Raw genomic sequence first — 23,768 nt, 5'->3', positions numbered from 1 at the left:
ATAATGAAGCTTCTCTTTCATTTCTTACAAATTTACTTTAGGAGTATGGAAATAAAAAGAAGTGGGCCATTCAGTGTAGAAGAAAATTGCAGGATGTCTCGCTTCCTGGCCCTGGGAGATTTTGCATCACATCTTAAGAACTGCTTCAGAAGAACATAGACCCCATTCCAGCTTTAACAAAAGTGGGGTTTTTTTCACCCAACTGTAATTTCCTTTCTATGGAACAATTCTGTGAGGACTTTAATGAGCTCACAATAAAGTTTATCTGAAGGCAAAATTCTCAAGTATTCATCTCCAGGCAATCAGGAAATGGTCCTGTGAATTCAACACTGTTCCCAGAAGTTCTCTTACAATATTATTTTATCTTAAAAAATACAGGAGGAAATTGTATCTAGGATATAAATCTGGACTTTGTACAAAAAAGGGGGGGATTTAATAAACTAAGGCTAACTTGAAAAGTGGATTTCAAATGGGCACCTGATGCATTGACAATTCTGAAAAAATACCACCCCCACCCTTTGCCTGATTTGTCAAATGGATGTGCTTATAGGAGGTTTATTACTTAAAGTGGAAGATGGACTCACTGTACTGCCCTTCAGTCCAATGTTAAAAGGCCAACGGATCATGGTCTCTAAAAAGGCTCAGGAAAAGAGCTGAATTCCAAGGCACTCACAGGATTGAGAACAGAAAGGCACCCTTTGGAGACCTCCTAGTCTTAACCTTTGTTGGCTTCCTGGGCCCCTTCTGCAATCTGTGAAGACTTTCAATACACATTTCAGAATCAGGTTTTTCAATGCATAACATAAAACACAGAGCATTACAAAGGAAGTCAATTATATTAAAATATAGTTATCAAAATATTTTCAAAAACAAGGTCAAGAAGGGGAGCTAGGTGGTGCAGTAGACAGAGCACCGGCTCTGGATTCAGGAGAACCGGAGTCCGGCCTCAGACCCTTGACACCTACTAGCTGTGTGAACCTGGGCAAGTCACTTAACCCCAATTGCCTCACCAAAAAAAAAAAAAAAAAAACCAAGGTCAAGGATCCCAAGTTGAGACCCACTGATCAAATCTAACCCCTTCATTTTACAGAAGAATAAATTAAGGCACACAAAGGAGGCTGAGGCTAAACATCAAGGTCATGGTGGCATCTGGAGATACAAATTCTTTTTAAGTTCATTCAGTCTGAGGGGCTAATGGAAGTCCTTGAAAGACAATGCAGGGCAGAGGAATGTCAATGAAGTATATCATTTTCTGAAATATTTTCAATTACACTTATTTATAGGGCATGGTTAAGAAATTGCTAAAATATTCTATTTTTGTTCACTGAGTTGTATAAGCTCATCCATATCCATCAACAAAAATAATTTACATTAAAAACCTGTTTTGTTGATGCATGTTTTTTTAGAACCTGGGGACCCTGATAAATAACTATAGGTAGAATTAACCAAAGTCATGAATAAGGCATGCGACTAAACATGGCAAGTAGGCATCTGCATACAGTCAGGGGCAATTACAAGAATAACACATGTAAAAGTAGGCTTGGTACTAGTAACAAGAAAATATACTTGTGTGTGCGTGCGCATAAATGAAGGAAAACAAACAGCAATCACATTGCATATAAAAATAAGACCAAGGGGCAGCTAGGTGGCGCAGTGGATAAAGCACCAACCCTGGATTCAGGAGGACCCTAGTTCAAATATGACCTCAGACACTTGACACTTAACACTTACTAGCTGTGTGACCCTGGGCAAGTCACTTAACCCTCATTGCCCTGCCCCCCCCAAAAAAGAAAAAGACGACCAAGACAGTCCCTAATGAATGACTACATTTTTTTTTAATCTTTTTTTTTTTTTGGCGGGGCAATGAGGGTCAAGTGACTTGCTCAGGGTCACAAAGCTAGTGTCAAGTGTCTGAGGTCGGATTTGAACTCAGGTCCTCTTGAATCCAGGGCCAGTACTTTACCCACTGTGCCACCTAGCTACCCCCAGTCCCTAATGAATGAATGAATGAATGAATGAAGCATTTCTTAAGCACTTACTTGGTTTGAAGCACTGACCTAAGTGCTGGGGATACAAAGAGAAGGGTCACAGTCCCTGCTCTCCTAGAGCTCATACTGTAATGGGGGAAATAACAGCTAGGGAAGGTTTCTGTAACAACTCAGATGGAAAAGTCCCATCCTTAGGGTGCAGTGGCAAAGCAGATGGTAAGGCCTCTTCATTAATGTCATTTCTACTGATAAAGCCCTATCAGTTTCTGATGTTGAACTATTTGACAGGGTCAAGGACGGGTGGCGAAGAACTTTCTTTTCTGGGTCTTCAGTAGCTGAAGGTATGCCCTACAGGAGTAGTGACCAGGCTACTTATCCCCGTTGGTTTGCTTCCCAACATGATAGCTGAGGGCACTGAGCCAGAAACCTCACTATTTCCAAGCCTCTTGGCTTCAGGGTCCTGGGCTGTCTCCATCAGTGACATAAGAGAGATTGTGGTCAAGTTAGAGGTGGTGGTAGGTTTGATCTGCCTAGCACACTGTCTCCAGTCTCTCCCTGAGGAGGGCTTCAGCTAGCCTGGCTTGCCTGCCTGTGTAAAGGACTTGGTAGACAGTTGGTAGGGATAGCTGTCCCCTTTTTCATAAGTTAGTTCTCTGCTACCTGCCTGAAAAGGATGAGCTAGAAGCAGTATGAGTGGGCAGGGATGGTTGGGGGGAGGGTATTGGCACTCCCACAGCTCCTGTGCCTATCTGCCTATTGGGAGCAGTTGGTCACAGGTTGTTGCAAGTGTGAAGGGAAAGCGGGATCCCTCTCAACAATGGTTCTGGAGGGCTAAGCTGGAAACATGTCTGGTGGTTTGGAGGGCACTGATATTCCCAAGTTTCTTGGGTTCTAGGGCCTAGGGTGTCCCCATCAGGGTATGGTGGTGGGTTTGATGTACCTGGCCCATGCTACCTCTTGTCACCCCTTCATGGTGCTCTGCCGACCCAGCTAGGCTGGCTTCCCTGCCCTGTGTTAGGCTGTTGCTTGGTAGTTAGTGGGGATAGCTGGACCCTTCTCCAAAGGAGTTGGTTCCCAGGATGATGGCTGTGAGGGCTGAGCTGGAAGGAAGAATGGTGGTATGGGCAGTGCTGCTACTATTGGGCTCTGAAGCCTAGACACCTATTACTGACAGTTGATGAACTGCCCCCTCACTACAATGACTTCTCCTGGCAGCAGAGGCTGTTTTGGAAGCAGGTCTCATGGTTGGGGAGGCACTGTTATTCCCAAGACCCTTGGGCAGAGTCCTGGACTAACTCCATCAGGGCCTAAGGGAGAAAGATTGTCCAGGTAGAGGTGCTAGATTTGACTTGCCTGGCATGTACTACCTCCTGTCTCACCCTCAGGGTATCTGGCTGCTTCAGTTAGGATATAGTAACACCTTTGTCTTAGATTGCAATGTCAACACAGGTTGCACAGATATATATAGGGTTAGGGTTAGCCAGGCTAAATGAGTAACCATTTCTCCCATCTTTCCTTAAGCTTTTGATCCCTAGACAAATAGACTGGCATTCCCTGAGCCAGTGGATGACCCAAGTTAACCATAAGCCTCCACAGTCCTGTTGGACTTTAATAAAAATTATAATAGCTAGCATATCTCTATAAATTGTGTGTGTACTAAAACACATACATTGCTTAAGATGTGTAAACTTTTGGTTCTCACAACAAAAAGACATAGGTGTTATCATTATCCCCATCCTACAGGTGAGAAAACTGACACACAGAGAGGTTATGACTTACCCAGGTTCACACAATCAGTGTCTGAGTCAGGATTTGAAAGCAGGGTATTTTTGACAATTCTAGCAGTTTCTCCACTTGCACCACCTACCTGCCTTTAATCCCAATCCTGAATTTATGGATAGCCCAGGTTAATCATCACAGGCTCTGGGCTCTGTACATGCCTTCTTTTCCCTAAGTATCTCCATAACTTGAGTATTAGGGAAGTAAGGAGACATCTGTGGATTCAGCCCTAACTCATGCCCTCCCCTTATTGGAACAGGAGTCCCTGGAACTGGAAAGAATTTTGTTGAGTTTCCAGACCTACCACGGGCACTAAATACTTAATGTCTTCCTTATCTGAACCATTAGCTTTAATAGAAAACTGTACAACTAATAAGCAGGCATATCTCCAAGTTGGCTTGGCTGATTCTCCCCCATTCCTTTCTTTTTATTTCTTATTTTTGGTGGTGCAATGAGGGTTAAGTGACTTACCCAGGGTCACACAGCTTGTGTCAATTGTCTGAGGCCAGATTTGAACTCAGGTCCTCCTGAATCCAGGGCCAGTGCTTTATCCACTGCACCACCTAGCTACCCTCTCCCCGCTTCCTTTCTCTTCTTGTTCACCAGAGAATGTAACACCCCAAGAAGTAATAGGAAGTTACAATGCATTGTCTCTGTATAGAGTGCAAACCATTTCCTATGGTCATTTTCTAGACTTGCAGGTTGGCTAAGCTTTCAACTGATTGGGATGGGATGGCTTTTCACCCACTTCCTGTTTTGAGTGTTCCCTGCACAACCAGGAAGAGCTGAGTCTTGACAATAAACTGAGGCACTATGCCATTCATTACTGGTCTAGATCCAAGATGTTCCTCAATTAAGAGATATGCCAGAGAGGAGTCTTTATATGCACTCCCAAGCATATCAAGAAGCAAGTATGGCTGTCACTCAAACTTCAAGAGGCACAGAGTAAACCACGTGTGGCACGTTCCTTGGAAGCCTCCTTGGAAGTGTCCTAGAAGACCCACAAGGAAAGAACTGAGCTTTCTGCTCAGGCCTCAGGGTCTTCAGCATGATCAATTGAGGGGAAGTGAGGTAGTTCTCTTCACCTCTTGGTTCCTGTGCCAAGGCTCACACCTCCTTATATGGCTCACTCACTAAATCTCTACCTAGGTCAGAGTGGGGATCCTGGCAAGAAAGGCATATACAGAGAAACACTTGGTCCACAACACCTCCGGATCTATAGAAGCTTTCCATTTTCAGCTTGGCTGTATACATACACCTGTGCATCCTGGGTAAATAGTCCACTGCAAACAGGATGGTGCTTCTACTCTTCCTATCTTATCACAGGGATAAAATGGTCATACACAAAAGGTTAAAGAGCTTGCTAGTACTTGTACCCTCCAAGTATATGGTACAAGTCGGTACCATCATGCTTTGAACACGATACACAAACAGACTTCTCAGAGATTTCTTTCACCATCTCCTTTGACTTGTGTCCTAAGTCATCATATACAGCTTTGCTGAAAATACAACACAATATTCTGGAAAGCACCAACTGTTTCCAGACTGTGCTTCACATCTCATGCAACAGGAGTCCTGCCATCTGGTCTGCAGTGCCCTCCCCACTGGACACTGGGCCATGAATCTGCACCCCACTCTCCACCCCTAGGAGAGTGAATCTACTCCGCTTTGGAACTGTCCAGTGGCTGCGCTGCCATGAATGGGGAGCACATATGTAACCTAACCCACCACATCTAATCTAGCAGGCCCCAGGCCATGCTTCACATCCTAGTCTGCCTCCCACCCTGGGAATCTTGCCATACTCCCTACCATGTGCATAGCACTCATTCCCTCCTTGCTCTGGAAACAGTCATTTAACACTAGCCACCATAGAAGGCAGGCCTCCCAGACCCCACATACATACTCTAAGCAAAACACTCAAGTTCCCACTAGGCCAAATAATAAGCAAGCAATCCAATGAGAAACTATAATATGTGGCATCTTCCACTCCAGGACTGCACAAAGTCAGCCAGTCAGTCACCCATGGGACATAGGAAAGGACCCTCCCCTACAAAACCACAGCTAAGTCCACATTACAGCACTGAGTACTGTAGTCAGTCGAATATATGTGGCCTGCATGACTCTGTGTCTGGAGGCAGCAGGAGCAGGAGGATGCACTGAAAAAACTCCAGAGTGGCCAGAAAGCTCCAGAATGAGAGCCCTGGGGAGGGCAGCAGATGGACACTAGTGTGAGGCACAAAGGTCGTGCTCTAGAGCTCAAAGTGGGGTGGGCCCAGGGTTTCTGAGGTCCCTAACATAGTTCTAGGACACCAGAGAGAGCCCTGAAGAACCTCGAAAAGCCAGAGAAGGGGTGCACCCTGGGAGGTAGAGGTCAGAACAAGAACCCAAGGTAAACTATAACCAAGCAGAGCTGACCACCGGACTCAAAAGTGCAGCAGGAACCAGTGCTTGGCTCTGACAACAAAGTCCTTATTTAGGAATTAGAGCTGGAGAAGAGTACATTCAAGAAAACATCACACCCTATATCAAGAATTATTGAATTCAAAGGACTTGCATGAGGCTGATGATGAGTGAGATGATCTGAACCAGTAGAACATTGTACACAGTATGAACAACATTATGTGTTGATCAACTGTAATAGACTTGATTCTTCTCAGCAATACAATGGTTCAAGATAGTTCCAAAGGACTCATGATGGAAAATGCTCTCCAAATCCAGAAAAAAAGAACTGTGGAATACGGATGCAGATTGAACCATATGATTTCTTTTGTTTTGGGTGTTTTTCTTTTTTGAGGTTTTTCCTTTTTGCTCTGATTCTTCTCTTACAACATGACTAATGCAGAAATATGTTTAATGTGATTGTACATATATAATCTATACCTGATTACTTGCTGTCTTGGGGGGGGGGAGGGGGAGGGAGGGAAAAAAATTTGAAACTAGAAATCTTATAAAAACAAATGTTGAAAACTATTTCTACATGTAACTGGAAAATAATAAAATACTTTTATAATTTCAAAAAACCCAAAACTTTTACTTAAATTTTGAAAAAAAAAGAAAATGAAGGACAAGAAACAACTTTTTCTGCAGTCTTGTCTGAAATCATGATAGCACTTACCTCACAGGGTTGTTGTGAGGATCATGAGACAGCATATGCAAAATATCTTGTAAACTGTAAAGTACCATATAAATCAAGGTATTTATTATTGTTGATGTTTTTGTTGTTTCCTTAATAAAAAATAACCCAGAAAAAAAAAAGAATTACTGCAAATCTACCTCCATGACAACTGTAAGCAGAGACTCAAAGGAAAAAATGGGCAATCTACAAGGACTACATAAATAACTAGAAAAAATTAAGGAAAAGATAAAACCTGAAAGACAGGCTTTGGAGTAAAAAACTAAAAGAATAACTAGTTAAGAAGAAAAAGTGGAAAACTTTGCCCAAGAAATGGAGTCCCTGAAAACCAAAACAGACAAAACAGAAATCAATGGCTATGAGAAATATTAGAAAAAAATAAAAAGATTTTTAAAAGCGTATTTTAAAATATCTGGTATCAAAAACAACTGACCTGGACAACTGGACAAGGCGTGGGAATTTTAAAATCTTTGGATTCCCTGAAAACCATGTTTAAAAAAACCCCAACAAAATAAAAGAAAACCATGTTTAAAAAAAATAAAGCCTAGAAACTATATTTCAAGAAATCAAAGAAAACTGCCCAGATCTATTAGAACTACAGAGCAAAGTAATAGTAAGAATCCACTGATCAGGGCAACTAGGTGGTGCAGTGGATTAAGCACCGGCCCTGAATTCATGAGGACCTGAGTTCAAATCCGACCTCAGACCCTTGACACTAGCTGTGTGACCCTGGGCAAGTAACTTAACCTCAATTGCCTCACCAAGGGAAAAAAAAAAGAATCCACTGATCGCTTCCTCAAAGGAACGCCGAGAAGAAAAGTTCCAGAAATGTCCTAGGCAAAATTCAAAGTTCCTAGGTAAAAGAAAAATATATCACAAGCATCCTGAGAGGCAGTTCAAGTATCAAGAAACTACAGTGAGGCTCACACAAGACCTAGCAGTTTATACAAAAAGATATTGGAATATAACGTTCTAAAAGACAAGAGACAGACTTGCAATCAAAAACTTGCCCTGCAACACTGAGTATCATCTTAGCGGGGAGAGGGAAATGGATCTTTAATAGAAGAATTAAATATGAGGCATAGGGGCTTGCCAAGGGTTCGAGGAAAACAAGGAAAAATTGGAAGGAAACACTAGTATAGGAAAGAAAAATGAGGGAGTAGAATTTGCTACATCTCATTTAATGGTAGAAGGGGGGAAGGGATATAATAGGCATCAGCTGAACCTCCCTTATTTCAAATGGGCACATTTCACATACACAGAGTTCACTGTAAAAATGCATTTAACTCAAAAAGGAAACAATTGGAAAAAAAGGAAAACAACTGTGAGGGAGGATAATAAAGGAAAGAAACAGACACAAGCAAAATAAACTGCTTTATCCTAAAGGGAAGATTAAAAAGGGAGGAAGAAAGCAATACAAAGAATGTAAGGAATATGGTACAAAAATGAGGTACATGAATTAATGGAATATTGTTATTGCATTGTAAGAAGTGAGACATTTTCCAAGAACCAAAAGAGAGAGAGAGAGAGAGAGAGAGAGAGAGAGAGAGAGAGAGAGAGAGAGAGAGTGTGTGTGTGTGTGTGTGTGTGTGTGTGTGTGTGTGTGTGTGTGGACAGCAATGCTGAAAAAGAAAAGAAAAAAGGAAGCTTTGGAAAACTTAAGGATGCTGATCAATGCTGTGGCCAGGCACACACATCCCAAGTACAGAAAAGTGGTAGACACAAGGTGTAGGAGGAGCTATATATTCCTGGACACAGCCACTGCATGGATTGATTTTGCTCAGCTACGCTTATCTTTTTTGGAGGTATTTTTTCTTAGTTAAGAGGGAGAGGATAGCAATAATGATGCCAAAAACCAGGGATAGGAGTCAGAAAGAGAAGGGCAGGAAGAATGGGGGAAAAGGAAAAGAGAAAAAGCACACCATTGTAATGCTTCCTTCATGCACAGAAAACAAAGGGAAGTAGTACAGTCAAGGAAGACAGTTTTCAAAGCGATGGGCAGAATTGTGCATTAAAAACAAAACCAAAAATGAAAATGGAGATTCGCATTTTCATATCCAATCCTCTTTTTGTATTCTGCCCTGTGTATGGAGACTTTGTTCTAGTGTTCAAGGGCAGGATTTTCAATTACAAAGGCATGAGTTGCCTGGGCCCCGGTGCCCCTGAAGTTTAGATCAACATTCCCTTCCAAGATCACTCTTGATACTCACCTTTGTTCAGTCCATTGTCTTTGGGGGTCCCTTTGACTAAAAGGCAGGAGAGGACAGAGTGCTCCTCCCCAAACCTTCATTAAAGGAGGGTGCCCAGGCCAGCCATTTCTTCACTTGCCATCCAGCCACACTCCTCTGGATTTCCTCAGCATGCTCCCACCAGGTACACCTCCTCTCTCTCTCACCGCCCCCTCCTGTCCAGCTTCCTTTTTTGGCAGGGCAATGAGGCTTAAGTGACTTGCCCAGGGTCACACAGCTAGTCAGTGTTGTATCTGAGGCTGGATTTGAACTCAGGTCCTTCTGATGCTTTATCTACTGCACCACCTAGTTGCCCCCTGTCCAGTTTCCTTTTGAGTGTTATCCATAAATTCCTTGAGGGTAGGAACTATCTTACTTATTTTTATTCCCAGCAATCTATATAGTGCCTGGTACATAACATGTACTTAATAAATGTTTATTGACTCTGATTTTGCCACTTAATAAAATGTAAGCTCTGTGAGGCCAGAATGAAGGCCTCCACTTTTGGTTTTGTGTCTCCCGCACAGGCTCTGGCATGCAGTAAGGACTTGCTAACTGCCTTCCCATTAATTCATTTCATAAGGCATTTTCATTCAATGACTTCATCATGAAGTCTAAGAGTACCTTATATGTACCACATACTTCCAGGTACATCACTGCACATCCATTCTAATACCACCTGGAGTGTTCATTTTGGCTGAAATTATAGTCACATATATATATATACACATATACATACACACACACACACTCTAAGACAGCCACACTTAAACATGCCACCATACCAAAACCATTTGAATCCAAGTGGCCTAGCATATCAAAAAATAAAGAAAAACATCAAGAAACCAGATTCTGTAAACGTAGCTTCAAAAGTTTCAAGGTATCTCAATCCAGAACACTGACCAAAGGCCTAGAGAAGAGCATCCAGAGGTGACTCCAGCTTCCCTCCAGGTCCCTCCTCTCCCAAAAGAAGCTACTGTAACTTCCAGATACTGTCTGGGACTCCAACCACTCCAAAATTATACCTAATCAAGGCACTGCTGTTATTTTTATCTTTTTTAGTGACACGAAAGACACAATTAGTTCATATAGTTTTAATGCAATAAAGTAATGGCAAGAAGTAACATTAGAAGATCCTCTCCATCAACCTAGGGTACACTCTTGGGAAATGTACATATTCTATCTCAAGGAAAAGTGAATGTAACTAAGAAAACCCTTTGGAGGACATGAGTCGTGGGACATAGGGGCCAACGTGGCCAACAAGGAGTGGGCTGTAAGAGAGATGTGAGCGAAACACACATGTGGAGGAGCTCATGTAATCATGGGAAAGCAGCACAGAGAGAACTCGTATGTGGGCATCATGCAGGGCAGGTGATACACAGAGCAGAGCTGCTGGACACTCAAAGGGCACTAGGCTGGAACCACACTTTGGGAGGAAGCACATGGAGAGGAATCCTCGATATCAGACAGCTCAAGCTCCTGTATAGAAGTGGCTGGGGCGACATGTGGGGAAGAGCACCTGTGAACCAATACACGTGGGGGAACACCCACATGGGCAGGCAGCAAGCATGGATTGGGAGCTACACAAGCAAGCAGCACATGTGGAAGGGTGCACAGTTGGGCAGGCAGCACACGGGACTGGTTTCCCACAATAAAGGATTCACGGAAGGCCACACCTGTGGTCACACGGCATGCAGGATGGGCCTCCTGGGTAGAAGCATTCTCGGAAGGCCTACATGGCTGGACGGCAGAATCAGAGCCCCTGCATCGTGCATGGGTACCCACTGGGCCAGGTATCACCAAAGAGGACACATCCCAGGTAGAAACAGCAGTGAAGCTACATACACATCGCCAAGTAGCACGTGAAGAACAGACACATGAAATGCTTCTAGGCCAGGGCGGCACGGATCCCTGGTAGCGCTCGGGCAGAAGCAAAGGGGGAGGAATGGTGGACACACAGCATACACGGGGTGGTACCCACATAGGCAGCACAGGGGTCGGGGGACCCATATGGACTGGCACCATAGTAGAACGGGACACATGGATGGAAGACATTTGGAATGGCAAGGGTGTATTGTAGCGAGAACACACAGGTAGAAAAGCAGTGTATACCTCACACCCTGCAAGACTGTCAACGTTTTCTGCCGTCTGTGAACGGTCTGCTTTCTCCTCACTGGTCTTCAAAGACATGTGCTCTTGGATGAGCTTGGTGCTTCACTGATATCACGTAGTTCTCAGGCCAGGTCCTGCTGGGTATGAAGGAGGGAGGGCATAGAGTTTCTCTCTACCAGTTACCAGGCCTCAGCTAGATTCCTTAGCTGAGGCATTATGGCATCCCCAGAGGAGGAGTGAGCTCTGGCATCAGCGTCTCTGAGGCCAGAGCCCAGGGGTTTTTCAGTCAAGACCCTTCCAAACCCAGACAGCAGACCAAAAAGAAATCCTCAGTTGCTTTCTCTCCACCAGGAAAGAAAGCCCTCCGTCCCCTCAGTCTTAGCTATATGGGGCTCTGCTCTCTAGGACAGAAGAGTCTTTGCCTTCAGGGATCAACCTCTCAGAGCACAGACTAACCAGCCAGACGGAGGCCATAGGTTTTATGAGTCTGTCTGTGAACCTAGGCCAAGAGCAATGTCTCTGTCACAAGCAGCTATCTGAATGAGGGTTATAAAATCCCTTTCTGCTTTTCAGAGTCAGTTGTGGATTGGCATCTAGAAGACCTGCCCCCCCCCAGTCTTTGCCTCCAGGGTTCAAGTTTTTTCTCCCTTTTTTAAAAAAATGGCAAACACTAGTCAGGCTAAGACTCCCCATGCATTTAATCTCTCTTGAAACTTTTCTGTGCCTTACAAGGAGAAATGTTTCTGTCCAAAACCTCCATCCATCTAGGTTTATAAAATCCCCTCCAACTTCAGTTAACTCCCGACTGCTGTCCTGAACCCCCTGAAACCATTTTAGGAGGTACTTTTCAAAAACCACCCTGGTCTAGGTCTCAGGTTCCATTTTTCTTAACCTCTTCCCACCAAGATCCACTGTCTCCCAAGCAAACGAAAGGATGGGAAATACATTGTGTATTTTTAAAATGCAGGTGGGTAAGAGGGAAAATATCTCTCTCTCAATCCTTCATTCCAAATTTCTGCCTTTTTTAGGAATCCATGTGAAGCAGCAAGCCTTTGGGGCTTGGAGCAACCCTAGGTAAAGAGAGGGCAGGAATACCACAGTGACCAAGGGGTTAAGTTGGCTGGTGGAGAGTCTTGCACAAGAATCAGCTCCTGTCCAAGGACAGCAATCCTAAAAATGTACCACTGTACCTGGTGGCTTATGTAAAACTGTCTAGACGTTTAAAATAAAGATTATAAAGGTAAGGAAGGTTAGGGTGGCACTGCTTAGACCCATGAGTTTTCATTAACTGATAAAAGGGAGAAAAGAGAAAAAAGAAATTTACACGACAAATGTTGTTGTATATTTGAAAAGAATAGCAAGTTGTGCATAGTAGATTAGCAGTTTCATGTATGATTGACTTTTTTATTCTACTATGTTATAGAAATGCTTGCTTTATTCCATAAATTGAAAAAACTTTAGGAGCAAGAGTCCCAAGGGTAGGGATAGAGAAGACAAGGAAGAAAGTAGGATTAAGGAGACCTCAGGCCCTGATCAGGCAAAAAGACTTTTCCATGGGCAACATTAAAAGGAAAGTAATACAACTCTTATGCAGAAGTGGGAGAAGGCTGTGTAACACTGCATAAAATGGGGGCTTTGGATGATGTGTTCCTTGGTTTTGTTGAAGTCTTCTCTCCTATCATCTTTTTTTCCTATAGTCTTTTTTAAAAATAAAGGATGGGGTAAAAAAAATTAAAAAAAAAATAAAGGATGGGGGGCAGCTAGGTGGCGCAGTGGGTAGAGCACCGGCCCTGGACTCAGGAGGACCCGAGTTCAAATCTAGCCTTAGACACTTGGCACTTACTAGCTGTGTGACCCCGGGCAAATTACTTAATCCTCATTGCCCCACCAAAAAATAAAAAATAAAATAAATGCTAGATGATTGATTCAAAAATAAATAAATAGATAGATAGATAGATAGATAGATAGATAGATAGATAGATAGATAGATAAATAAATGGAGGACTAAGGGGGAATACACTGGGAAATGTAAATAATATTGAAACAAAAGATAGCAAGAAAAACAATGCTAAATCTTAGCAAAAGATAAACAGTAGTCTGTTTTCCAGGGAAGCTTAATCTTAGTTTGTTTTTAAATTATGTGTGTATATCACAACCACCCCAAAAACATAGATCTTTAAAAAACCCACCCCAAATCCTGCAAACAAATAAGACCTCAGAAAGCCATTGCCAACAATTGTGCATGCAACCTTGGGGTACCTCCTGACACTTAACTGGGTTTAAAACATGACCACGTCCATTAACATGGCTGCACCATTATCCATTCTATTTACTACCAATTTTCCTATTGTTTGGGGGTTTTACCTTTCTTTTGGAGGGGGGTTCAGGGTTCAGGGATCCAGACCATTAATTTCCTCAGTGTGGATGCCTGGGCAACTCTCTGTAACTTAAGAGTCTAGGAGAGGGGGGGCAGCTAGGTGGTGCAGTGGATAAAGCACCGGCCCTGGATTCAGGAGGACCTGAGTTCAAATCCGGCCTCAGACACTTGACACTTACTAGCTGTGTGACCCCTGGGCAAGTCACTTAACCCCCATTGCCCCGCCAAAAAAAAAAAAGAGTCTAGGAGAGGGGCAGCTAGATGGGGCAGTGGATAGAGTACTGGCCCTGGAGTCAGGAGGACCCGACTTCAAATCTGACCTCAGACACTTAACACTTACTAGCTGTGTGACCCTGGGAAAGTCACTTAACCCCAATTGCCTCACCAAAAAAAATAAAACAAAACAAAAACAAAAACAAAAGAGTCTAGGAGAATTCCCTGGGGCTCTCTCCAAGATGGTGATTTGCCCAGTGTCACAGAGCCAGAATCAAATAACAAGCATTTGTTACATGCCTACTATGTGCCAAGCAGTGTGACACTATAGACACTATAGGGGTGAAGGGGGAGGAGGGGGAGGAGACAGACAAAACCCACAAACCAAGTCATCTCTACTCTGAAGTGGTTGGAGTACATGCTTGGAAAAGAGGCTGGCATACTAGCCACAAGACCCCAATCTTTCTTCCTTCTCCTCTACATCTGGCCTAGGCAAAGTCATCCTAGAGAGAGCTCCTCAGTATCTCAGGACACAAAAGCTAGACAACAGACATACAGGATGAAGACCTATAAACAAGCTGCAACCTCTACTACTGGCAGGAGTGCCCACATCTCTGAGACCAAAGGATCGTGGTGACCTTTGAGGGTCATCTCATTGTCTAACTTGCTCATTTATGGACAAGGAATTCTAGTGAGTAGCAGTGCCAAGATTCGAATTCAGGTTTTCTGACTCCAAAACTTGTACTCTTGGTAATGTGTGACATGGCCTCATTAGACATAAGACACGATCTGGTTTCCTATCCAGTAGCCCTTGAGGATTATTGTCTCTCCCTAAAGGCTTGTTTTATTTTTATTAAAAACTTAACGATGACATCTAAAAGCAGCTCAACCCCTGCTTAGTGTTTTAGTGAAGGTCAGTGCAAAAAGTGTCACCACCATTTTTTAGGCACTCCCTCTTAAGTTCCCACCAGGATTCTTTTTCACGTTCACAAAACCAATTTTCTGTTGCATTTACTGCAAGCTCATTGGCCATTTTGTGTCATTTTTGAGAGTCATCATCATGTACAGTGCTGTTCTGTTTACTTGATTCACAGTAGTTCAAGTCTTATCAAGTTTCTCTCAATTTTTCATGTGCTGTTTCTTATGGTATAGTAACACTCCTTTATATACCATGCTTAAAGGTTCAACCACTGTCCAATATAGATATATCTACTTTGTTTCTCCTTTATTATCACAAACAGTACTGCTATGAATAGTTTGGTAAATATGGGACCTTTCTTTGTGTCTTTCCTTAAAGGACATGCTATTTAATAACAGGACTGCTGGGTCAAAGGACATGAAACAATTCACAAACTTTTCTCACAGAGCTCCAAACTGTTTGCAGATGCTTGGACCAAAGTCACAGTTTCAACTACAGCGTAATACACTGGACCCAACATTTGGGAAGTTGGGCTCCCGAACTTGGCAGAGCCCTTCCAGCAGTCCACTTCTATCTCTTATCCTCTTTGCCAATTTGATGCATGAGGTAAAACCTCATGTTTTTGTTGGCTTTAATTTGCATTTCTCTTAGTAGTGAGTTGGAGCAAGCGTCCTTATGGACGCTCACAGGTTTGCATTTCTTCTTCTGAAACCTATTCATATCCTTTTCCCATTTATCAACCAAGGCTTGGTTCTCAGTCTTACAGATTTGGGGCAATTCCCTCCGTATCTTGCACACCAGACTTACAAACACATCGGGGGCATAGGGTCTTTTCCCTCACTCTCACTCTAGCTCTCTTCTTATTCTAACTGTATTGATTTCATTTCAAATAATCCCTCTTCCTGACACAGCCTCAAGACCATCGTGCCCAAGGTTTTCTGGTGACCTCCCTGGTTCTATTCCTTCCCTAACCCTTTCCCAGTTCCACTCTGAAGGTGTTGGACCCTGCCCCAAGAGGAAGATGCTTGTGAACTACCTTACTTTGGAGATGTTATTCCGGGCCACAGTATGAGGAGCTTGAGGGACTACCTCAGAACCTTTCCCTTGTTACCCTACCCCTGCCTGCTGCTCCCTTGGGTGTCTCCATTTAAACCAGGTGGTCCTCCTCCTAAATGTACCAAATACAAGGTCCCACTGCTTTCAGCAATGACTGGCCAAATTTTTCTGCAAAGCCCAAATCCCTGCAGAAGAAATTGTTAGCCAATAATCTCACCGCTGGGAACATACTCTGAAAGTTTAGTAATCATGCCCTCTCCCTCCCCACCATCCACCTCCAAAAAAAGCTATTTGGAACTTTACATGGCAGCATTACTTGGCCTTACAAAACACTGGGAAGTAATTTAAATGTCCAACAACAGGGGAAAGGTTCAATCCATTTGGACACATTCACAGGATGGAATTAGGACTGATAAGCATAATAGCTTAAAAAAACTGAACTGACCTTAATGAAATAATATCAAGCGAAAAAAGAACCACCAAGAAAACAGAGTACTCACTATGTCCAAAGGGTGAAAAGTAAATGGGAATGGATGAGGAAAGAATCCCTGGGAGATGACTCAAGCATCATGATCTGTTTCCTTGTTAAAATGACTGACAAAGGAAATTTAATTATCTGTGCAGGCGTTCAATCTTAAATTCATAGTACTTTCAAATTGTTTCATTTTTTTATATTTAACTTTGAAAATGTTAAACAATCAGTTAAAGGCAATTCATGTTGATCCAAAAACTGCATTATTATCTAGCTAATAATGTTGCTTTTCAAATGTTACAGATGTAGTCTCCTACTCATATTCTGTGGATTAAAAAAAAATAGGTGGGTCAGAGTTGTGAAGTATCTGGAAGGGTCTAGGTTCAAAGGATTAAAACGGGTTTTTGACCTGGAGTCCATGAACTTTTTCAAAACATATCATTATTTCAACATCATTGGTTTCCTTGGCAATCCTCAGGAATCATTTCTAGAACATTTTGAGCAAGTGGGTCTTCCAGCGATGTAGCCACCCCTTACAAGCCCACTTTACTTCTGGCCCCCTATCTAAGTGATGGGAAGCTTTGCCTAAAATCAGGCTTTTTAAAACTATGTCACATACAACTGCATTAAGTGCCCCACCAAAAACCCCAGGGGCAGAGGAAATAAAGGAAAAGAAGGTGGTAAGTTAAAAGGTCATTTTAGAGTTTAAGAGAGATAAGAGGAACCTACAGCTACACATCCAGAGAAAAGGAAACTCCAGCTCAGAGGTGGGAGGTTAGGTTACCAGCCCAAGGGCTCTGAAATTAACAAAAAATGACAAACACAAAGAGACCCAAACCCCACGCCCAAGAGTCCAAAAGCCCTGGGGTCAAGTCCAGACAGCCACAAATTAGCCAAGGCTCCAAAAGCTAGTCACTTAACCTTTGTCAATCTGTGAGAATCTAAACTCCTTTAAGAGACTCTTGTTTTGTCCCAGGAAAAAGGCATTGGCGCCTTCCCACAGAGATTATCCAGGGTATATAGAGGCATATCTTGTATGTCCAGGGTTGTTGGCCTGCAGCCTCTACCATTAGAAGGGGAACTCTTAAGGGACAAGCACCTTTTGGCCTTTCTTTGTCTCTCCAGCACTTGGCCCAATGCCTAGCACAATAAATGCCTGGTGACTCAACTGGGACTTAGCACAATCACTTACACACACATAGCTTTAGAAATGTCAGTCAGATAAGACTAGAAAGCGTCTGTCTACCTTAGTGTTAGTGGACTTACAGAGAACACAGGTGAACCTTATTGGGGGGGGAGACAGAGAGAGAGAGACAGAGAGAGAGAGAGAGAGAGAGACAGAGACAGAGACAGAGACAGAGAAACAGAGACAGACTGACTTACAGAGAACACAGGTGAACCTTATTGGGGAGAGAGACAGACTGACTTACAGAGAACACAGGTGAACCTTATTGGGGAGAGAGAGACTGACTTACAGAGGACACAGGTGAAAGTAGTTTGAAAAAAGCAGCTGCAATAAACTACTAATACTTTACAAACACCCCATGAACCTACCTGTAAGGTAGGTCTAGCTACACATAAAAATGTATAGTTAAACTTCCATTGTGATCTTAAGGATCTCCAGAGGCTACAAGGTCAATGAATAAAAAACTGATGTCTGTATGTATGTACGGCTAATATTGAACAAATGATTACGCTGACTTAAGTTTAAGCCAGGGCTGTGACTGTAAAGTGCCTAATGCAAAGATGGCAAAGGAAAAAGGAGAACAAAAGAAGGAACAGTACTTACATGATGTGTATTTATCACCTATACTGTTAGGTTTAAGGGTCAAAGTTTTAGGCCTGAGGCCAGAATCTTCTTAGGGGCTCCATTTGCAATTATTTATCAGAAACACTAAAAAAAAAAAAAACCCCTGGAATTATCATTTAAAATTTCCCCTCCTTCCTCCCCACCCCACCCAACCAACCAAAAAAAAAAAATCTCTGTACCAATGCTTCTCTTTCTGGCATGTCTAAGGGTTGCAGTTTGAATCAATTAAAAGAAACAGGCTGGGGGCAGCTAGGTGGCGGCAGTGGATAGAACACCAGCCCTGGATTCAGGAGGACCTGGGTTCAAATCCGGCCTTAGACACTTAACACTTACAAGCTGTGTGACCCTGGGCAAGTCACTTAACCCTCATTGCCTCACCAAAAAGAAAAAGAAAAGAAAAGACACAGGCTCATTCAGAAATCGAAACTTCATTTTTCAAAAAAAAGACTTCTTTCCTCACCCCCTCCCCCATGAAGTTTCAGAATACTAGGCTCAAAATGTGAAAAGCAACATGGCCTAGGAAAGGCTCAGCCCTGTAATCAAGCAGAAATGGATTCAAATCTCAGACGCGTGACCATGAACAAATGACCTAATACCAACAGTTACCCAGCTAGGTTTCACGACGGCTAGAGCACTGTTGCCTCAGCTTCTCGCTCACCGGGTTACTCTGAACATCCAGTGAGATCATTTTTGTCGAGCCCTTAGCATTGTCCCTGACATATAGTAGGAAATGTGTAAATGTTTACTCCCTTCCCCTTCACTTCACAATGGGTGCAGCTGAAGGGAGAGTTTCCACCACTGTAATTTTCCCAAGTGATGAAAGCAAACAGGTCCAGATGCCTGATCCCCCCCAATTTTGGTTACAAAAATCCATACCAGGGGCAGTTAGGTGGCACAGTGGATAAAGCACTGGCCCTGGATTCAGGAGGACCTGAGTTCAAATACGGCCTCAGAGACTTGACACTTACTAGCTGTGTGACCCTGGGCAAGTCACTTAACCCCCATAGCCTTGCTGGAAAAAAAAAAAAAAACAACAACAAAAGTCTATACCATCATATATTTAGACCATGTATTTATCATTAAAGTGTTCTGTACAACAACCTGACCTGGAGCATAAATATAATAGGCCAGGGAATACTTATCCTTAGTATTATTTGGATTCTGGATCGTCTGGCAACCGGGGAAACCCATGGACCCCTTCTCAGAATCTGCTTTTTAAATTTATAAACTATATAGGATTACAAAGGAAACAGGTGCTAACAGTTTGTGTTTACATTCACAGATTTATGGATACCCTATGATAGGGCGATTAGGACTCACCCCAAGATTTCCTTTATCTAGGGAACATATGATTGAGAAAACTTAGCACCAGTAAAGGTCAAATAGGCACCTAGCACAGCAGAAAGCAGGCCTTGAAGCCAAGTGACATGATTCAAGGCCCACATCTAACATATAATGGCTATGGGGACCCCCCCCCCAGATCTGGAAAAACACCATCATCAAGCAAAAAAAAATTTAAAACAAAGCAAAGATTGAAATCATATTAAAAATACCAAAATGGTAAATGTGTATAAAACATATGTACGTATATATACTGTATATGCACATATATATGTAAATATATACATGTTAGAATACATATTTATGTACATACACTCAGCATCATAAGTACTCGTTCTTTAAAATCTATTCTTAAGCAAGTAAGGGTTCACAAAGGCAAAATTTGTTCTCCTAAAAAGTGCTAGGAGCCTAAAGAATTGGGAGAAAAGGTCTAGGATTCAGAGTATTTCTGAAGATCCCAACATTTTGCCTTGGAAACTAAACTTGTGCCACAGTACAAATGTTAACCTTTTTAAGGAAGGTTTTCTTCTAAAACCAAGACAGAGGAATAACTTCATCGGGCTTATTAACTCATAGAAACGTTTTCTTACATAACCTAGATACACTGATAGCGCCAACACGGACACTGAACACACTCCAAGTTCAAATAACAAGGGGCTAAGATAAACATTTTTTACTGGATTTAAAAGGTTTAGTATACCCCACAAAACAGGCCACTGAACCCAGGTCACTGATTTTTCCCCCCTTTCTTTAGTGATTATCAAATCTCTGCCAGATAAATGAATAGGTGGCTATAAAAGAAAAAAAGATAAATTTTTATCTGCCAGATTAAAAAAAGCGGCTATGTGGCTCACCTGACTGGGGGCTGTTGTGAGAAAAGTACTTGGTATGCCTGAAAGGTACTCAGTTATTGGTGATCTCTAAAGAGCTTCAACAGTTAGAAGTCTGCTCTCAAAACCTCAGGCAGGACAGGACAACTTCCTCGGATGCCAGGTCTTCAGAGAAGAGACCATCCTCTGAAAACCTTGGCTTTTCCCCCTAAACCCCATTATCTTGAACACATAAAATGCATCGTCTCTAGCCGAAGAAAGAGAGGGAGGGAGGGAGGGAGGGAGAAAGAGAGACAGAGAGACAGAGAGAGAGACAGAGAGAGAGACAGAGAGACAGAGAGACAGAGAGAGAGACAGACAGAGAGAGAGACAGACAGAGAGAGAGACAGACAGAGAGAGAGACAGACAGAGAGAGAGACAGACAGAGAGAGAGACAGACAGAGAGAGAGACAGACAGAGAGAGAGACAGACAGAGAGAGAGACAGACAGAGAGAGAGACAGACAGAGAGAGAGAGACAGACAGAGAGAGAGAGACAGACAGAGAGAGACAGACAGAGAAAACGCGAGAGAGAGCGCACTGGGACGGGCGGGGATTCCTTGGCCCTTGGTCACACCTGATGCTTATTTACCAGGGACTGGTTGACCTTGGGAAAATCTCTTGGGCTCCCTTGGCTTCACTTTCGTTTCCTTCTCCCAAAATAAAGGGCTCGTTTGGAAGGTTGGGATCCATTCCATGACAGGACAGGGCAGACATTCTCTATGACCCTGGGAAGTTGACTCTCTCAGGGTCACACGAGTGGGCAGAGAGGAAGGCAGGACTGGAAACCAGGATTGCCTGGCTTCAGGTGCGAAGGCTTGGCACTGTCGCCCGACCTGCCCGATGGGGTGGAGTGGAGATGGAAAGGGACTCAGAGAGATAGATAGCCCCGGTTACAGGGACCCTCACTCCCTTTTCTTATAAGGGAGCAACCCAAAGCACAAGCCCGCAGCTACACCCCCAGAATCCTCACCTGCCGGCTTGGCCCTCACCCCAGGCCAACCCCTAGTGCCTACCTTTCCCCGCTCCACCACCACCTATGGAGAAAGGAGGAGACCAAGTAAGCTTACTGTGGGTCCGAGGCTGGAAGTGGGGTGCTGCTGGTGCTGCTGCCGCTGCTGCTAGGGAGGAGCCCTCGGAGGAGGAAGGTCAGGCGGCGGCCACTGCCCTGACGACGCACCACAAGGACCACGGCGCCCCTGGAGTGAGAAGCATCAGTGCTGCCAAGGAATTAAGGCAGGGGTAGAGGGGGCGGGGGCGGGCCCGGGCCCGGGACGGGACGGAGCGGGACGGGGCGGGGCCAAGCCGGGCGTGGCCTGGCGTGGCTGGGGCCGGAAGAGCGCCCCCTGAGGCTGCCCCGGGCGCAGCAGCCACGCTACCTCTTGAAGCACGTGGTCTCCCGCCTCCACCACCTCCACGCCCCCCCGCCCCGCCCCCCCTCCCCCTTCCTTTGCTTTCCATTGCTTTCCAGCGCCTCCCCGCCTCCTCAGGCCCACGCCGGCACCCTCCCGTCCCCACCCCCACGGGTGAAGGCCACTCACTCACTCACTTCTCCAGGGAGAGGGGAAGGAAGGCAAACAAATGGGCCGGGCTTCCAGGGGGTCCGGGATTGCCCCTGGGCTGCTCACCAGTTGGCCAGGCAGGCCCCGCCCGGTCCAGTCAGGTTGCCGACGCCTCAGGCTGGGAAGCAAAGGGATGCCCCACAGCCGCCCTCCCGCGTGTCACTGCCCACTCTGTGGAAAACTAGCCCGAGTTCCTAAAGGTTGCTGGCTCCAAAACAAACGGGGCATCCACAAGTGGGCTGTAGCTGGGGTACCAAGGGCACCTCAAGAGCACCCATTTAGGCCTGGGACCAGCTCCCCTCTCGGGACCACCTTGCCCACTACCCCACCTCACTCCCCAACTGCCCACGCAGGGCCTTCCCCCCTCCTACTCGACCAGGGCCTCCCCCCCTCCTGCCTACCCAGGGCCCCCCCACCTCCTCCTGCATACCCAGGGCCTCCCCGTCCCACCTTGTGCTCCCCCAGGGTCCCCCTGCCCCTCAGGGACCCCCGACACCCTTCTGCCCCCCCAGGGACCCCACCCACACACCTCAAGCTCACCCAGGGCCTGTTTGCCCCAAGACCGCTGAGGAGCCCCCAGCCTACCTACTCCGCCGCCATCTTCCAAAGGCGCAGCGAGGCAGCGGAGGGTGGGGCAGGTGTATATATGGAGCTGGGCACCCCTCACCCTACAGTGACTGGGAATGCATTGCACATGCGGACTAGGGCTCAGAAGCCCCTCCCCCTACGGGCCAGGGCTGGCCCTGGCATCTTTTGGCGCCCCTGGGAAGAGGGCCAAGGATGCCACGTGTGTTCTTTGCATTGCAGAGGGCTGGCCACAGGCCTGGGTCCTAGCCAGCTTCGAGACCCCCTAGTGGGGCAAATAGGTGGCTTACTGGATAGAGCATCAGCCCTGGATTCGGGAGGACCTGAGTTCAAATCCAGCCCCAGACACTTGACCCGTACTGTGTGACCTTGGGCAAGTCATTTAACCCTCATTGCCCCCTCCCAAAAAAGACCCCCTAGGAATCTAGTCGAACCCCATCCTTTTACAGATAGGGAAACTGAGGCTTAGCTGATGCTGCCTATCCGCAGTTTTAATGGGTGGCCTCTTTGACCTTGTCCACACACATGCTAGGGGGCCAAGGCCCACAGCTGAGTATACCCCCGATGGGGCCCCATAGCTGAGAGGGTGGTCCTGGGCTGGCATGGGCAGAAGAGGAGACTTGGGTATTCAGTAGAGGCAGGAGGAGGAAAGGCAAAGGCTGCTACTGCAGTTCTTTCTCCCCTCCCCCTCTGGAGGTGGCTGCAGGACATGCCAACAGAGGGAGGGAAGGAAGGAGGCCAAAGAAGCTGAGGGGCCCTCAGACAGCAAGCATTTATTAAGCACCTACTATGTTCCAGGCACATGCTAAGGGCTAGGGATAGAGAGAAAGGCAAAATCCAGTCCCTGCCCTGACTGAGCTCACATTCTAATGGGGGAGACAACAGGCACACAAGGCGCACTCGGGGTTCATTGGAGACCACGTGCAGGGGGAAGGCCCCCAAATTAAGGAGGCCTGGGAAAGGCCCCTTGTAGGAGCAGGGACATTAGCTGAGAAGTGCAGGAAGCCAGGAGGGGGAAAGGAGGAGGACAGAGTGCCGGCGATGGGCAACATGCCAGTAGAAATGCTCAGAATCTGGAGGTGGAGTGCCCTGTGCAAGGAAGCCCATGGTACTGGACCGCAGGCGACGCCACAGAGGGCAAGGAGCAAGAGTGGAAAGGTAGGAAGGGGCCCGGCTAGGAACCTCTTTGAAAGCCAAGGACAAGATTGTGTCTTTGATCCTGGGGGTGATAAGGAGCCCCTGGAGTTAAGGGAGTGGGGGGAGGGGTGACGAGGTCAGACCTAGGCTTGGGGAAGATTCAGTGGACATCTAAGTGGAGTATGCACA

The 23,768-nt window shown here is 45.2% G+C and overlaps 1 protein-coding gene across 2 annotated transcripts in view; it reads right to left on the bottom strand.

The window, feature by feature from the left end:
* FHL1 (four and a half LIM domains 1) overlaps positions 1–21,512 on the bottom strand; it is a 107,999-nt gene extending 86,487 nt beyond the window's left edge. Inside the window, exons 1-2 of one of the 2 annotated variants that reach the window (XM_043974485.1) lie at positions 21,366–21,512; positions 11,241–11,377 (exon numbers count right to left, since the gene is read on the bottom strand). The gene's annotated coding sequence lies outside the window, so the exon portion shown is untranslated. The remainder of the gene's footprint in view (positions 1–11,240; positions 11,378–21,365) is intronic. The other variant, XM_043974486.1, reaches the window with a different exon arrangement.
* Positions 21,513–23,768: the final 2,256 nt, after the last annotated feature.

The sequence above is a fragment of the Dromiciops gliroides genome, chromosome X (assembly GCF_019393635.1).
Source record: "Dromiciops gliroides isolate mDroGli1 chromosome X, mDroGli1.pri, whole genome shotgun sequence".
NCBI classification, from domain to species: Eukaryota; Metazoa; Chordata; class Mammalia; order Microbiotheria; family Microbiotheriidae; genus Dromiciops; species Dromiciops gliroides.
Note: the sequence above shows the minus strand (reverse complement) of the source record. Positions and strands in the feature narration are given on the sequence as shown.